Source organism: Marmota marmota, unplaced genomic scaffold, assembly GCF_001458135.2.
Source record: "Marmota marmota marmota unplaced genomic scaffold, marMar, whole genome shotgun sequence".
Taxonomy (NCBI): domain Eukaryota; kingdom Metazoa; phylum Chordata; class Mammalia; order Rodentia; family Sciuridae; genus Marmota; species Marmota marmota.
The window spans coordinates 64,580,595-64,596,904 of record NW_026000026.1 but is presented as its reverse complement, the minus strand read 5'-3'; the positions used below and the strand labels follow the sequence as shown (position 1 = coordinate 64,596,904).

General features: G+C 37.2%; 1 long non-coding RNA gene across 1 annotated transcript in view; it reads left to right on the top strand.

The window, feature by feature from the left end:
* LOC125619081 overlaps positions 1-16,278 on the top strand; it is a 68,164-nt gene extending 51,886 nt beyond the window's left edge. Inside the window, exon 3 of the long non-coding RNA XR_007350571.1 lies at positions 4,174-16,278. This is a non-coding gene — a long non-coding RNA (uncharacterized LOC125619081). The remainder of the gene's footprint in view (positions 1-4,173) is intronic.
* Positions 16,279-16,310: the final 32 nt, after the last annotated feature.

Here is a 16,310-nt window from a genome sequence, read left to right as displayed (position 1 = left end):
GGAATATCAAGTATAAACATACTTTGTATTTGTATATTAAGAGGAAACCATTTTTAATAACTTTGCTGATTGCCTTCTGTTCATTGCTGGCATCTGGGCTGCAGCAGTATATTAGGCTGTAATATTTAGTGAATAGTCAGCAATGGCCAGCAGTTCCTCTTCTTGGGTTGTAACTGTCACTTTGTAGCCTATTGATCATCTTCCAAGTGTAATTTGTATTCATTTCCCTTAAATGCATGCCAGTATAGTCACCCACACTTCAGCTTCTGTGCCACTGTCCTATCTATTCACAGAGACCTGTAAAATCTTAGTGCAATTCATCTCTTGTCAACTTGGCATTCATTTCCCTTTTGTCACCTTCGAACCCTGGCTCACATTCACTTCCTTTGTGAAGTAGTCCATGATGAACCCTAATTGGCACTGATCACTTATAGTTGACATCCAGATGACTTCACCATCCAAGTTCTTCACCTTTCTGGGTTTTGTTATAATTATTGTCTCTTGAGTCTGTCTACATCAGATTCCTCTAAACTGAGTTTGGAAGGAGTTCATGAGATAGAGGAGAGTCCTGATGGGAAGCTGCCCCTGGACTCTAGCTGATACTTTCAGTTTTTCTCACATGCCTTCCTAGAGGCAGCTGCCATGGATGGAGTGCCTACAAGGTTTACCCTCAGAGATGGTTTTCTAAAAATGGGAGCTCTCACTGCAGTCTTCAGAGTAATGTCACTGCAGTAAGATGTTCCTGGAAATATACTTTGGCAATTTGAAATGTCTGAAGTTTTGTTACATGCTTTCTAGGTTAGTCTGCAGTGATGTGTAATCTCTACATATTATCAAAAGTTTTCTTTCAATTCATAGTTGTCTGCATATCTGCTTTATTTTACTTTTTAAATATTAATGCATTCAGAAGGTTCAGAAATCAACATGATATCAAAAGATACATATTGAGAAATCTTGCCTTCTACCCCTGCCTCAGTATCCTGCTCCCTACTGTCCCATAAGGAGAAATACTTTCATAAGGAGAACTACTTTCATTTCATTAGCTTTTTGAGTAATTCTATTTTTTGCAAGCATGTACAAAATATATATTTTTATAATCCCTACTTTCTTACTCAAAGCATATTATATATTCTGTTTTGTACCTTACTTTTTAAATTTGAGATCTTTCCATCTCAGCATTTGGAGAGCTTCCTCATTATTCTTTATAATTTCTACTATCTTTTTGCGTAGATGTGTTGTAGTTTATTTAGGTAATCCCTAGTGATGGACACTGTGTTGTTTGCAGTGTTTTGCTATATAAACAACACTGTAATGAATAACCTTGTATACACATCATTTCCAATATATGACTTCTGATCTTTATCTTCTGTTCCCTTGCCATTTCCCTGTAGCCCTCTTAGCCCGCAGGAAAACTAAGTGTGCATGTTTTTCTATCCCTTAATATATCCACAATGACTTCCTGACTAAGGAAGCCATGCCTTGAACTGTACAATGCCCCAGCCCAGACTTCTTATGTTTCATTTGAGTCTCCATCCTGGTCTTTTGGACATCCTTAGTTTAGTTAATGCAGATTGAATATATTTCCAAAGGGAGATTCTACAGTCAGATGTAATTACAAGTTAAACTTTGTAGAGTTTTTCATTCAGTAAACTATTAACATCTCAATGAGATTATTGGTTACTTTAAAATGAAAAGATTTACTTGTAGACAGTTTAAACAATAAGCAATAAACTTGTGTCATGGTACGCTGGTCAGGGTTCATAATTCTGACTCTAATTCTTTATAGGACCATCTATATGTATTTATAAGTTCAGAAGTTGCTTTGTGGATATATTTACAATATATTGCCTCCCAAAGAAAGATGGTCAGTTTTTCAAGTGAATAATTCTATTTTATTCTGTTTGTTTGTTTGTTCCTTTCTTTCTTTCTTTCTTTCTTTCTTTTTTTTTTTTTTGCATTTTCCATTACATCTGGTTTAACATAGTCTATGGCTCACTATGCACCTTGACTTTCTCTGTATTCAAGTATAACTAGTCTTTTTAACTAGTTTAATTGCCTCTATTTATAGATAAGTCTAGTTTATTCTTTATTTTCAATCTCTCTCTCTCTCTCTGGAGTATTTTCTTTCCCATTTATTTTGATATAAGAGCCGATGATTATGAATTCAGTGCTAAAGACAATGCAGAATGCAGGGAAGGACTTCAGTAAGGAAAATTCTTTGACCCTCTGATTGCTCCTCTGTAAAATGTGGTTAATAACTCTATGTTTTACCCTCTGTTATTGAGAGGGGGCAGTGATGAGGGATGTGACATGCCTAGCATGGTATCTTGTATACAGTAGGTGCTCAGTAAAGAGGTGTTCTACATTATCTCTAGCATGTATTACTTTATGAGTTTCTTTGTCTTTGGAGACTTTAACCGTTATTGTAAATGGTTGTATGAATTATTCAAATAATCTTTAATGGTAATTTCATTGAAAAATAAAAAAATGACTATAGAAGTTGTTAGAGATCTGTGTTAGTGTGTTACATAGAATTATTTAACCTCTCTGTTTTCTTTAATACTTCTCCTTTTTTTCTGGCAGTTCATTAGGAATTCTGTTGGGGGATGCACTTCTATCAGCACATTATCAGCAGCTGAAGAATTTTCAGTTTTCTGCTCACTCAGTGCTTGTAAAAATTGAATATATATCATTTCCCCTTTATCATGTTGAAAATCTCTAGTTCATGGTCTGTTGAAATTCATCTTGTTATATTCAAAACGTATCTCCTGGAAGCAGCAACAATGCATAGGCCTCAAGTACACTTAATTCTCAGTATTTTTGTTTCAATTCCTTTTCTACACTTTTACTTGGAGATATTTTGTTTTAATCTTCTCTTCCCCTTTTCCCTAGCCAAGTTTTTTGTTTGTGAAAAGTAATATTTTTCCAAGCTATATTCTGTGTGATACAATATGGCTGTGTTTCAAGATTTTCTTCAGCTTTTGCATCCAGCTACTAATTCAGTGCTCTGAAAAAACTAGCTGATGTTTGTGGTGATGGGTCAGTGCCAGTGGAAGGAAATAATTTTGCGGAAGATGAATCCATTTCCAAGTAATGTTGGCTGAGTCAGAGCTTACATTGGAATTTGTTAGGTTGTTTGATAGAAACCAAATTTGACCAAGAGGAGGCTGTATGTGTTATCTGTCTTTGCCTACTCATGTATACCTTATGTTATGTGTATATATATAGAAGGTAATGTCACTTCAATGGTTACTTTTAGTTCATCCTTTAAAAAGATTAAAGTTGTAGTTTTCATTTTTCTCACTACATTCTCATTTGGTAGATTTTTAAAAAAAATTTCTAATCCAATTTTAAAATAATGAGCTATTTTCTAAATTTTTTTTTGTGCTTAGCTGTTCAACTCTTCTGTCCCATTTAATCATTGCATCAGTCCTGAAAGAAGCATTATTAACCTCAAGGTACAGGTGAAGAAATAAACTCAGAGAAGTTAAGTAACTTGCTTGAGCCCATACAGTTATATGGGGCCAGAGCAAGGTGTTGGGTTTTAAGGTCCTGGGGTTCTGTCTTACCTGATTCAATTTTTTATTGAATTTCATTTTATCTAGTGAAATGCCAGTGAGATTTCACTTTAGGACTGTTACTTTTTGTGGAGTGTCTCAGAATAAAGTCTCCATGATTAACAATGGAATGGTCAGTATTTTCTTCTTTGGATAAGGGAGGATACAAGAGTGTAATTAAAATGTTCTAATTCTATGAGTCAGCTATTGCTGGGAGACTAGGAAATTTCAATTTTTCAAGTTAAATTAGTTTCAAACATTTTGGAACCAAAGATAAATATGGGCCCTTTTCCAAATTATTAAAGTTATTGCTGATACATTACTAAAGAAAGGACAGACATTTGTTACCACTGCCTGTTAAGAAAATTAGAACTTCCATGTTCATTGCAGCATTAATTACAGTATTCTAGAGGTGGAAGCAACCTGAGTGTCCATAGATGGATGAATGGATAAAGGAAGTATGGCAAAAATATATGGAATAGTATTCAGCCTCAAAAAAGTCCTGTCAGATACTATAATGTGGATGAACCTTAGGACTTTATGCCAAGTGAAATAAGCCAGTCACTTCCATGAGGCATCTAAAGTCCCCAAACTCTGAAACGGTGGTTGCCAGGAGTTGGGGAGGGAAAAAGTGGGCCTATTGCTTGGAGGTATAGAGTTTCAAGATAAAAAGTTCCAGAGCAAAAGGCATAAAGTTAAAACTACCACTACCGTACTGTACACTTAAAGGTGGTTAAATGATAAATTTTATGTTTTAGACATATTTTTAAGTTTTAAGTAAAATTTTAGCTTTACTGCTTGTCCTTGAATTCTATCTTTTAATCTTGTTTTGGTGGTAGAGTAGAAAGAAGGAAATATTGTTTTCCTAGATGACTTAATATTTGGAATAATAAAATTAATAATAGTTGGAATCTTTGGATTATCATCTCCCAAAGAATGTAAGTCTTTTTCTTATTACCACCTCTGCATATAAGCACTGTTTTTTTTTTTTCACTTTTACTTTATTTAGGTTTGTATATTATTTTTACCCAGTGGGTATTGTATATGGAGTATTCCGTGCTAGACACTTGGAAGTATGTGTTTTACCATTATTTCGGAAATTGAGGATGGAAAAGTTTAATTAACTTGCCCATAGCCCACAACTAGCAGCTGCTAAAAGGACACGGGCATCTTCGCCTGGCTGATTTGGAATCTTGTGCTTTTAATCCTGGGCTATAGTTTGGTTCCTGAGGCCATAGGCTTTACTCCTGGCACTGTAGGAAGGCTTCCTCGATGGGGACTCTTCTCTAAATAGGCTTTATGATTTCAGAGAAGTTATAAAGTTGGCTTCAGAGTAAGTTAATTTTATCTTTCCCTTTCCTAGCTTCTCCAAAATGAGTTATTGCTCCTTCTTCTGTAAAGAATATTTATTAAATAATAGATTTAAAAGAGTACATGGTGATATATAACAACTAGCTTGATGTTAATGCTATACTTAAGCTTTATATGTTGGGATAAAGTGATTTTAATTATTGGGGTTTGTTAAGGCTTATATCAAACATGGCTGTTTCATAATGGGCCCCCAATTGGATAGTGAGACCTGCCTTTATTAAATTATACAGGGAAATTCCTTTGTAAAGTATGACTGACTTTTTCTCTTCTTGAGAAGACAGATTAATAATATTTCACTATTAATTAGGTTCCATCTGCTCATCCTGCCTTCCATTCTAAAGGTTATAGTTATTACCATATTCACAAACCAACCCAACTGTGTAATCGAAGTTAAAAAAAAAAAAAAAAATTAAACCAAAGGTTTCATCTTGGTTTTTAGAGTGAATTTTTTTGGCTACTAAAGAGGGGGACCAATGACTCCACTTCCTCCTCCTTCTGTATTTTCTTTGATTCCATTTTGATACTTCTTGTAATCCAGCCATATGCCACAAATGACACCAAATCAAACTATCTGATATGAGATACGGTCATAAAAGAAGTGGTGCACTCACTCTGACCGCCGTTTTGGCCAGAAGTCTATTTAGTATCCAGGTCATGAAAATGGATGTTGGAGCAATGGGAAGGCCTAAGTGTCCTTAGTGTTTGGGGATATGACATGTGTTTCATTCTCTGTGTTCTGATTTCAAGTGCAGCACCTCACTGTGCACAGTACAAGAGGAGGTTCCATCTGCCCAGGGCCATGGGGCACGTCTGCAGAATGCTCTGTGAGAGGGAAGGATGAGAAAATGGTTGGAAGAAAGTGGGTCCTGACTTCGTAGCTAAAAATATGAAGAAATGAAGTTCCATACCACAAATTGAGTAAAATTTGATGATAGGGGATTACTGGAACATTTTATTAACTTGGATTTGCTTTAAAAAATTAACTTCTGAAAAAAGTTGACTCTCTGAGCTTATGTGTAAGGGTTTGGCTTGTGGATGGTGGTGATTACAGCAGCTGGCACAGTTACCCAAACCCCTTACTGTCACACCCTGCAGTGACCTGGCTCATTTTTTCCCTTCTCCTCCCTGCCTGTCCCCTCCTGCCCCTTTATTTGAATGCTCACTGCCGGCCTTCCTGTCTTCCTGTGCCTCTCAGTACCACCACCACATAGCCCTTCTTTTTAAGCCCTCATTATAAGCCTGGGGTAGCTTGGTGACTCATCCAATTATAGCATTATTTAGAAGGTGATTATGAATGAGGGTCTATGTATGTGATTTTTAACAATCATACCTTTTAAATTGTTCTTTGGTAACAAAGCCTCATTGCACTCAGTGCTGTCGTGGATGTTGGCATTTTCAGTACAGAGGAAGCAAGTTGTATGGATGAGGTGCATACACCCAAGCCCACAGTATTATTTGAAATAAGATGACTCTTTTCCTTTCAAGTTTAATTATTCAAAGAGCCAGTAATGAAAAGGAATGAGAGGACAAGCACATGCCTTGCTTTGTCTTTCCAGTTTTACTAATCAGACATTTTATGAGAAGCAAGTGCTCTCCAGTAGGCCAAATATAATTCTCGTTTAGTAGTTTAAAGAAGGGCTTTCAGGTGGAAGGAGGATGGCAGCAGGGTCAGGAGTAGAGTGAGTTTAAGCCTGCCTTGGGAAGTCTAGGATAAGTCTGTGATTTGGGAGTGGTAGGGGATCCTTTTGTACCAACCATCTTGTCTTTTGCTTTTTTCTACTAGGTCAGCTTTGAATTCCTGCTGTTTCCCTTTCCACTTTAATCCTTCTAGGCCCATTGGTTCAATCCTCATTGCATGTTTGAAATGACCTCAGGTGAAGGTGATGCTAGGATTCCTTCCCCAGAGAGTCAGATTTAATTTGAATCAGGGGAGACCAGATGATTGTTCTTTTTGAAAGCTCCCAGGTGATCGTAATGTGCAACCAGGGTTGATCACCTCTGCTCCAGTGATTTGAAATTCTCTGACAAAACTGGGTGTATCTTAGGAACCCCGAGTAGGTCAGACTGTAATTCAGAAGCAGAGCCATTCCCCAGTCATATTCTTGGATTCACATTAGAGTAGTCAGAGTGAGGCTGAAAACCTCCTGTCTTTCCAGAAGGAACACATTTGTTCTCCTGGTGCACAGCCTCAGAAGGCCTCAATGCCAAGGTCCAGTCCTGTGTTGTGAAGGCACGGCCTCCTGGAAACAGTCAGGCCTTGTTTTGACAGTATAGGATGGATGATTGACAGTGAGGAGTGCGCCTGATGGCTGAGTATCTGTCTCTGATGAGTATCTTCTCCCGACCATGGGCTTACTCAGCTGCTCTCGGAGCTGTTTTAAAACAGGTGCTAATGTACATCTATGGACTGTGAGGAATTACCCAGAAACTGCTAACTGGGAGCATTTATGGAGATCATGTGCTATAATCCCTTCTGAAGGTTAGTCTCTCTGTCTCTTTTCATGTTTTACCCTGCTGCTTCTGTGAAACATTAAATTTGACAGATTTTGCTTCATCAATGTTTCCTCATGGCTACTCAGAATAATTAGTCAAAAGAAGCTGTTTTTTTTTTTTTTTCCTTGTCTCCACTGTGGATTATGAACAAAAAATTTTCTCCACAGAAAGAAATGGGCTCCTGATTTGTCATTTTGGGGGGCGATGTTAGGAAGTATGATGACTTATTCTGAATCACAGATTTTGCTTGGCCCCCTTATCTGCATACAGTTCCATTGCAAGTGCTACTCAGGAATTTGGAGGCATTTGAGTTGAAATGGTCCTGTCCCAGCTCTGGGGTCCTCTCCTTCTAGAGTCTGTATGTGCAGCTTTTTGTTAATCATGTTTCTGGCTGGAGCCTGGTTCTTCCCCTAACCCGCTTGGAGTAAAGTTTAAAGTTCACTTTAAAAAAATACATATACATGCATATATCTATATATAGTCTTCGTCATTTCCTCTAGATCAAGGCCAGTTTTTAATAATTTTTAAAGCAGCTGATTTGAGTGAGGTCAATGTCTGAGATTTAAAAGTGAGAATATTCATAGAGTATTTAAAGCATAGCCATGATACAAAGAGTCACATGCCACTAGGTTTAGCTTTCTCAAGAATGAGGCTGACTGTGCATCCATCAATAGAACTTGGTCAGATTTGTGTATCATCTGGGCACTGTGTTTTAGTGAAGATTAAACATTGGTATGAAATTTCTTTAATGTTAGAAACCCATTCAAAAATATGCCTTAACACTTCTATGAAATCGATGAGAAATAACTGCTTTGAAAAATAGGCTATAAAATGTTTTGGACTTGCTACTGTGTTTTCTTAATTTTTGGTTCTTCGTTGACTCATTCAATAGATCTTTATTAATACCTACCATGTGTTTAAACTCCTTGGTCTATATCTGAGGGATCTCACACATGCCTTATAGTCCAAGCAGGTCACACAAATAAATGAAGAAGACAAGGTGCTATAGAATAACAGGGAGAAGTAGGGACTGTGATCACCTGGGGCATAAAGTTCCCACCTCATGTGGCACCTGTTGATGAGCTCTGTGGGTGTGAATATTAATAAGGACAGTGTAGCCAGATGTTACCATATTTTTATATGAGAGGCTAGTAATCTAAATTTTTAGGTCATCTGCATAGTGACTTTCAAATGTTGGTTCAGGTGTTTAGAAATTTCTGTACCTGCCTAGTAAAACACGCATGTAGACTTAAGTCTTCCTGACCTTTGATCTCTGTTGCTCTGTTCCTGGCTCCCTGCCCCTCCCTACCCTACCCCAAATACATGGGAACTGTTTGATCAGGGTAGCTTGCTTTAACACTTTCCTTTAAAATATATTTTCAGTGTTGATAATTCCATGGTAAGTAATTAAAAATTATTGAAACAACAGATGGTAGTAAAATATGTACGATGATAGCTTCATTTCACACATACACTCCCCTCTTGACCCACCCACACAACTGTTAAAATTTTTGCATTATGAACTGAACTGTTACAAGCGTCTATGATTATTGGTGTGGAAAATGCCCATAAATATGGGCACATAAACTATCCAAATGACTAAACAAGTTCTGGTCACATTATTTCTCAAAACAATTTCTGAAAGCAGTTGTGGTTGCAGGGAGCCTCGTCCAGCCTTATGGCTGGGGAACACGTGCTTTTCTGCCTTATGTGTGCACGCCATTTACATTTAAGATAAAATCACATCTGTGACTAGAGATCTCAGATCACTGACATTTGACACATAACTATAAATTCTCTGGATGGAATGCATTTGGAAGCATTTCAAGAATGTTATTCTAAGTTTACTGTCTGGAGGGCAGAGTTTAGACTATAGGAAGAAACTGCCACTGCAGGAGAGGAGATGGTTATGCCTGTTTCTTTCAGTAGTTTTATGAAGGTCTTAAAAGCTTCCTCCAGCTACTTACATTCATCCTCTCATCTGCTTTGGTAGGAGGCATATGATTGTTGGTGCTCTCATACAGGTGAGGAAACCTCAGAATAGCAGTATGACTTATCTTCCCAAATCACCTTCTCCAAATAGAGCCGTAGGGAATTAACAACTGTAGCCTGGTCCTATGTAAATACTTTGTGGGATATGTATTTACACAAGACAAGGGAATGTAGCTATTCATTGTCACAAGAAGGCAGGAACAGTGAGGGAATTCTTTTTCTGGCATGGTTTCAAGAAGAAGAAATTTTGGAATTAGGAACCATAAGCAAAAGAAGCAAAACCAAGTCATTTTAAGTTTATTTAGGGAAAAATCTCAAATAGATACGGAGTAACAAGATAACTATATCATATCTGCACTTCATTGCCTGGGTTGTAGAAAGGGGCCAGGCAGCAGTACAATCTTGAATGGAAATTGTTTCCTAAATATGTTATTCTCCATAAGAAACATTTAGCAACTGTTAGTGATTTCACTAAAATCACTCTCCTTTTCTTTTAAAAAATTTTTAATTTGTTTTATTTTGTTATACATAACACTAGAATGTGTTTTCAGATGTCTTTCATACATGGAGTATAACTTCTCATTTTTGTGGTTGTACCTGATGTGGAGTTACACTGGTTGTGTATTCATATATGAACACAGGAAAGTTATGGCCAATTCATTCTATTGTCTACCACTGTCCTTTTCTGAAATCAACGTCAAAAATAGGGTAGAAAATAAAGAATGTTAAAGGGAGGTTTCTTCTGAAAGTTTTTTTTTGTTTTTTAATTATCAGGATAAAAGAACAAATAGGCAAAAGACTTCCTTTTATTCAGGTCTCATTGCAGAAGAAACAGAAAAGCAAGTTGGTAAAATGCTTCATTTACTAGCGTTGTACCTCTCGGTAGAAAGTACTCCATGTGTTTCCTCATTGTTTCTCAGTTTTCAAATATTTTTTATGACAAAGAACATTTATTCTCTTTACTGGTTTTACTGATGTGTGTGTTTTTTTGAGGATAGTCGTCAGTTTTTGATTTTTTTGGAGGTTACATAATTTATAGTAGCAGGACTCTTGATAATATCTTTTACCCCTACTTATTTTAGGTCTTTCAGTCTCAGGGTCTAAATAGAAAGGGACCTGGGAATTAAACTGGGTTTTTGTTTTTGTTTTGTAAATGCAGTTTTGGGCTTAGTCTATGAGCAAGTTAAATCTGTTGCTTACATTTAGAGTTTGTGGTTGTCTTAATTCAGTCATCCTGCTTTCCCTTGTCAAGCATAATTCAGTTGGCTTTACATAACTCGATCCGTGCCCATCTGCATAATTTCTCTTTAAGTTTGTTATATTCTTTGCCCCAAATTTGCAGCCTCTTGAGACGGCAAGTCCCTAGGCTGGATTTTATTCTCACAGCGCCACATACCTAGTAGGGGCTCAACTTAAACTGTCAATAATGGCAGTGCCAGGATATGCTGGAAATCTTTTATAGAGCAAGTTGAGGACCTTTGGTACCTTTTATAGAAGCCAGAGTGGTGTGCACGCTTTTCACTTTGCACTGCAGCCAGAGCACCTGTTCAATGAGAGGAATCAGCTAAATTACGAGACGTAATTGATGTTTGTGCAAAACATAGAACATTTGTTTTTCTCTCCTTGTGGTTAATGCTCAGCTTGATAATTTAAATGAGCCTTTTCTCTCTCTCTCTCCCATCCCTCTCTACATTCTGTTACACACATTTTTCCCTTTAGCCTTTGTCTCCTGGGCACTAACAGTTGCTAAATGCTTCTTATGGAGAATAATATATTTAGGAAACAATTTCCATTCAAGATTGTACTGCTGCCTGGCCCCTTTCTACAACCCAGGCAATGAAGTGCAGATATGATATAGTTATATTTCCCAAGTTGAGTCATTTTAAAGTGTATGCACGTAATGTATAGTTTTTAATAATCTCTCTGCTCTGGAGCATAAACTGGTCTATGAACAGGACGACCTGATGAAACTCACTACCCTGTAAACATGGCTCGAGCGGAGTCAGCCAATTTCAAGGCAGATTAGTGTCAGTGCAGAGAGAGCAGGATAAATAGGTGATGAACATCACTTGAAGAAAAGAAAAATCATGAGAAGATCCTCTTTCAGGGCATGAGGATACAATTGGGGTGAGCAGAATGGGCCTCCCAGTTATATATTCTAAGTATGGAACATTATGCCAAAGGGGCCTGATGGCTGCTTCTATTGTTTATTTTAACAAAAATAAAATATGGTTATTTTTAAAGACTAATTCAGACTATGTAGGCAGCAAATAGAATTTGAACCCTCTTCCCAGAAGTGGTTTGGTTTGTCTGACCAAGCTCTTGCCAACCCATATTTTTAAATGAGTTAACACATGAGCCAAGAGAGAGGGTCATTGTGAATTTCCAGTGTCATCCTTGCACATGTTAAATTATGTAGCCCTCTCCATTTGTTTAGCTTTGATTACTTTCTCTGATGCACATTGATTTGCAGTCTGGTACCTGGCATCATAGGGCCTGTGATCATTACTGTATGTAGCACACTGTGTGTCCACTTGTCTTCTCTTAGCATCTCCTGTTCCCTGGATTGTTTTCCTGGTGATGGGGCATGGCAATCCCAGGAGAGAGAAACAGTCATCTTATTGAAAACTGTGGGTGAAAAAGACAAGGAGAAAATGGATGACATTGTCTCAGAGCATGATCACTGCTGTAAATGCAATTTCAAGCATAAATGCTTGATTTTCATAACTTTAAAAAAACCCTACATATTATTTCTGCCACATTTCCTTTCCTTTTTTCCAAGCATACAAGTAGGTCAAGAAGTCTTCTGAGAGTCCTGAAATAACTTCCAGGTTTCTTTGGAGGCCAAGAGGCTTCCACTTTTACAACTCACTACGTCCCTAATTTCCTATCAGAAGGAGGAGGAGACAAGGAGAGGAGGGGGACAGGGAAGGGAAGTGCATGGTTTATTAAGCATGTTATCAATATTGTTTCATTTTGTGTTGATTGTCAGTGGGGTTTGGATGCTATTATAATTTTCTTTAGGAAATTAACCCATGCTCCCTAATTTTTCCTTTGCTTTTTTGTCTAAAATGTAGGTGAAAATAAGTGTGATCTCTAACAGATTTGCTATATCTGTTTTGTCTTCATTAGTCATAGGTCTGGGGAGTTCCCATGAGATATAGTCTAGTTGATCCTTCTCTGTCCACGTAAGATTACTTCTAGTCATATCCCAAAGGCAGCTGTTAACTCTTAAATTTATTTTTCTAGGAATAGACTCTGTAGTATTCTTTGGTAAGGCACTTATATGCTTAAAGCTAAAAACTTCTGAAGACAAAATTATCTCTTGTTTTTAAGTTAAATTCTTTTCTTAGAATAAACCCAATTTTGAAGAAGCATTCCGTTAAGATTGGTGGATTTCTATAAATACAAGTCTATTGGAGCTATTTTCCCATTGGCATGTATCATAAAACTGAAAACCACATTTAAATCACTCCTTGAATTTTAAATGTATACATTCATGGATAATAATTATTTTAGTAGAGGGGTGATAAAAACAATCATCAAGTTAAAGTCACTCTGGGGGAGGCCTGGAATACAGTAGCAAAAGGTACGTTCTCTTGGGTCCAGATGATGGGAAGAGCAACATGTCCTACATTTTTACCCTCTATTTGTGGTTTTGTGTCCTCCCTCAATCTCATGCTTTTAGTAAATTTATGGGGCCAGCTATTTCAGTTATTTACTCAGTAGCCCTAATTAGGGCCAGAGATATGTTTATCTCTTTTGTCTAGTTCTTTATAAGAAAGATCAGCTTACTTTTCTTGGTTTCTAGGTTTGAAAACCGTTACTGTGGGAAAAAAAGAATTATTGTGAGCAGTTATTCCCATAATTGCAGATCTTTATGTAGTAAGTTTTATTTAGGCAGGCTCTATTCTTAATTGAGCATGATTGAACCAAACAAAAATACCTGAATATGAACAATGCCATGAGTCAACCAAAGAATTCGGAAACAAAGAAAAACATTGTAAACACAGTATTTTTCAGGCCAGTGGCATGAGAAATCACATTTTCAAAAATGCTCCCACTCTAGCATTAGTTTGATGGGGATTTTGATGTCAGTCTGATTTTTCTCTCTGAGTGATCTGCTTTGCATAGTAGTCTTCATTTCAGCAGTTTTACTCACTGTGCTATCCAAAGCATTAAACATACCAGTGAACTAAACTGTCCCCAAAATGTAATTTCACATTATACCATATAATATCTTCTACTGATTTATTACCATCCACATGTTCTTATGTAACTTAATGTCTTAACTACAGTTCTAAAATATTTAGGGCTAATTGCAGCTATAGCATCATCTTAACTTCTGTCATGGAAAGAGAATTATCTTTTCCATATTTAGGACTTGATTTGATTTTGAAGGATTCAATAATTATTGAATTCAATAATTCAGTGAATTCACCTCCCCTTTTCCGTTTTCTTAATGGCCACTTTCACCTGTTTTGGATAGTGGGCATGATATCTGGCCTCGTTTCATGTATCCCAGGTTTGTTATGAAAGCTATTTCTTTATTGGCACTTTTCAGGTAAGACATAGATGCTATTCATAGGCTATTCTATTTGTATACATGGCCTAATATTATTGAGAATTTATCAGTAACCTGACTCAGCTATCATTCTCTCTTTCTGAAGAATTTATCTGTCTAGATCCCCAAACTGCTTTCTGGCTTGCTTTGAACTGGCTGTTAGCTGCTAATAGAAACGGGAAGAAATTCAGGGTATGAGAAAAATCCTTTTGCCCTTGATGCGGTGCAATAGGAATGAGCCAACTACTGGGGTGCCTGTGAGAGGGTCCTTGGCTTTTGTATTTTACAGAAGTCAACTTAGAATTTCCATCCAGTATCTCTGATTATAAGTGAGAAGCAGAAAATTATGCCTACTCCCTGTTGCCATGGGTATTGCGTGAAGCTGTCTTCAAATCCCATCCTGCTTTTATCCACATCTATTGGAGGAAGTGAATGGATTTATTCCCAGGGTAGATTTTCACACCATTTGTAGCCCGTAGAGACTTCCCATGTGCATGCATGATACTCACTGGTACAGAATATTAGTACTGACTTTTCTTCCTGACAAGGAAATATTCGCCATCTGATGTGCTCCCCGACTCCCCACATTAGAATAACCAGAAGCAGACTTGCTACTATTATAACTGACTTTCTATTCCACCATCACTGCCACTTCCACTTTTGCTCCCAAATCATGGCGTGCCTGCCTCATACCTTCTTGCATTCTTATGTGAAGCCTCCTAGTATACCAGCAGTGACTCAGTTTGTTCATTCATTCATTTCACAAATACTTATTGAGCAGGAAATTCACACACGGTTCCATAGCTGGTAACTATTAAAATTGATAGCAAGTTGCTCATCAGCAATAACTGTTAGTAAATGCTGTCACTTGGGAAGGAAAACAAATCAGAGACTTTAATGATGTCCATTAAATTTCTTAATGGTTGAGTTTTACACATGAGAAGAGAGACTGGCAGTATTCAGAAGGTGATAAAAGGCCCAGATAATATCTGAAATAGAAATGTCCAGGTATTGCATTTAAAGGTTATTGATGTTTAAATTATAAATTTAGGGAATATATAAATTTCAAAGAAAAATGCTGCTGCCAGCCATCCAAATGGTGCCTTACCTTTGCCTCCTTTTACTGAAAGGCTGATTTTTGCCCCTTTGATTACAGGGACATCATAATGGGGTTCATCTTCAGGGAATCCAGTTCCCTGGTTAGAAGCCTTGGGTTTAGGCATAAATGGCCATTACTGGATTCCAGTCATCCTCTGGTTGCCCCAAAGCATAACTCAAGCAGTGTTCTTGGCTTACTGCCCAATCCATTTTGTCTCTCAAGGATAGAATTCAGTTTTTGTAGATTTGCTAAGGGGATTCTGATTGGCTCTTTGGAGAAAATCTTGATATCCCAAGGTAGCCTGGACCTGATTAGTATTCCCTCAGAGCTAATTGAACCTTTGGGAATGTTTGCATGTGGTCTTTCCCCAGAGATGTGCAAACCTCTGTGGACACTGAAACAGCCTAGATCCACAATGGACTCTTCTGGAACCAAGAACTAGGAGTAGGACTCTCATCTTTGCTGGGCAGTGTAGACTTAAATATGCAGATTAGTGAGCGTCAGAACTCCATTTATTCATACTGCATCCTTCATATCTGATTTGCTGTGGATGTCTTCCAGGTTGGTGGTCAAGAGAATAAAAACACTCAATTTGTCTGTGCCTCACTGAATGATAAAATAACAGACATATTCTGTTTTAACTGGACAAGTGCTGTCTTCTTACAAATAAAGTATTTAACAAGCAATTTCCATGTCTATCTTCGGGGGCAGAAATCAGTTTTTCTTGGTAGTGTCCCATTATTTATACCCCTTTTCTTCCTGTGTCCACTGTACTTCTACTCTCCAGCCATGATATAACCCATGCTAGTGCTCCTAAAGGGTGGGTCCACTTCTTCAGAGTGCCCTCTTTGTTCTTACCAACCAGGAAGCATTTCTATCAAAGTTATCATTCAATGGAAAGATGTCTGAATAAGCAATATACATTAAAGAGTGGAGATATTATACCTGTCATATTTCCATTGCTTTGCCAATGTCTGGTGCATAGTAGTGCACAATGAATATTTTCATATCCAGATTATTAGTGTTCCATTAAAACCTGATATTTTCCTGTTTTCCCTTTTTAAGACATTTCAGTCTGAACCAGGAATTTTGGCCAAATACATTATTCCCAGTTCATTTTGAGTTTCAATATATTTAGCTAAATAATTTGGACAATCTCTTTAGGTGCTAGTATACCAGCACCTAAAGATATATATATATATATATATATATATATATATATATATTTTTTTTT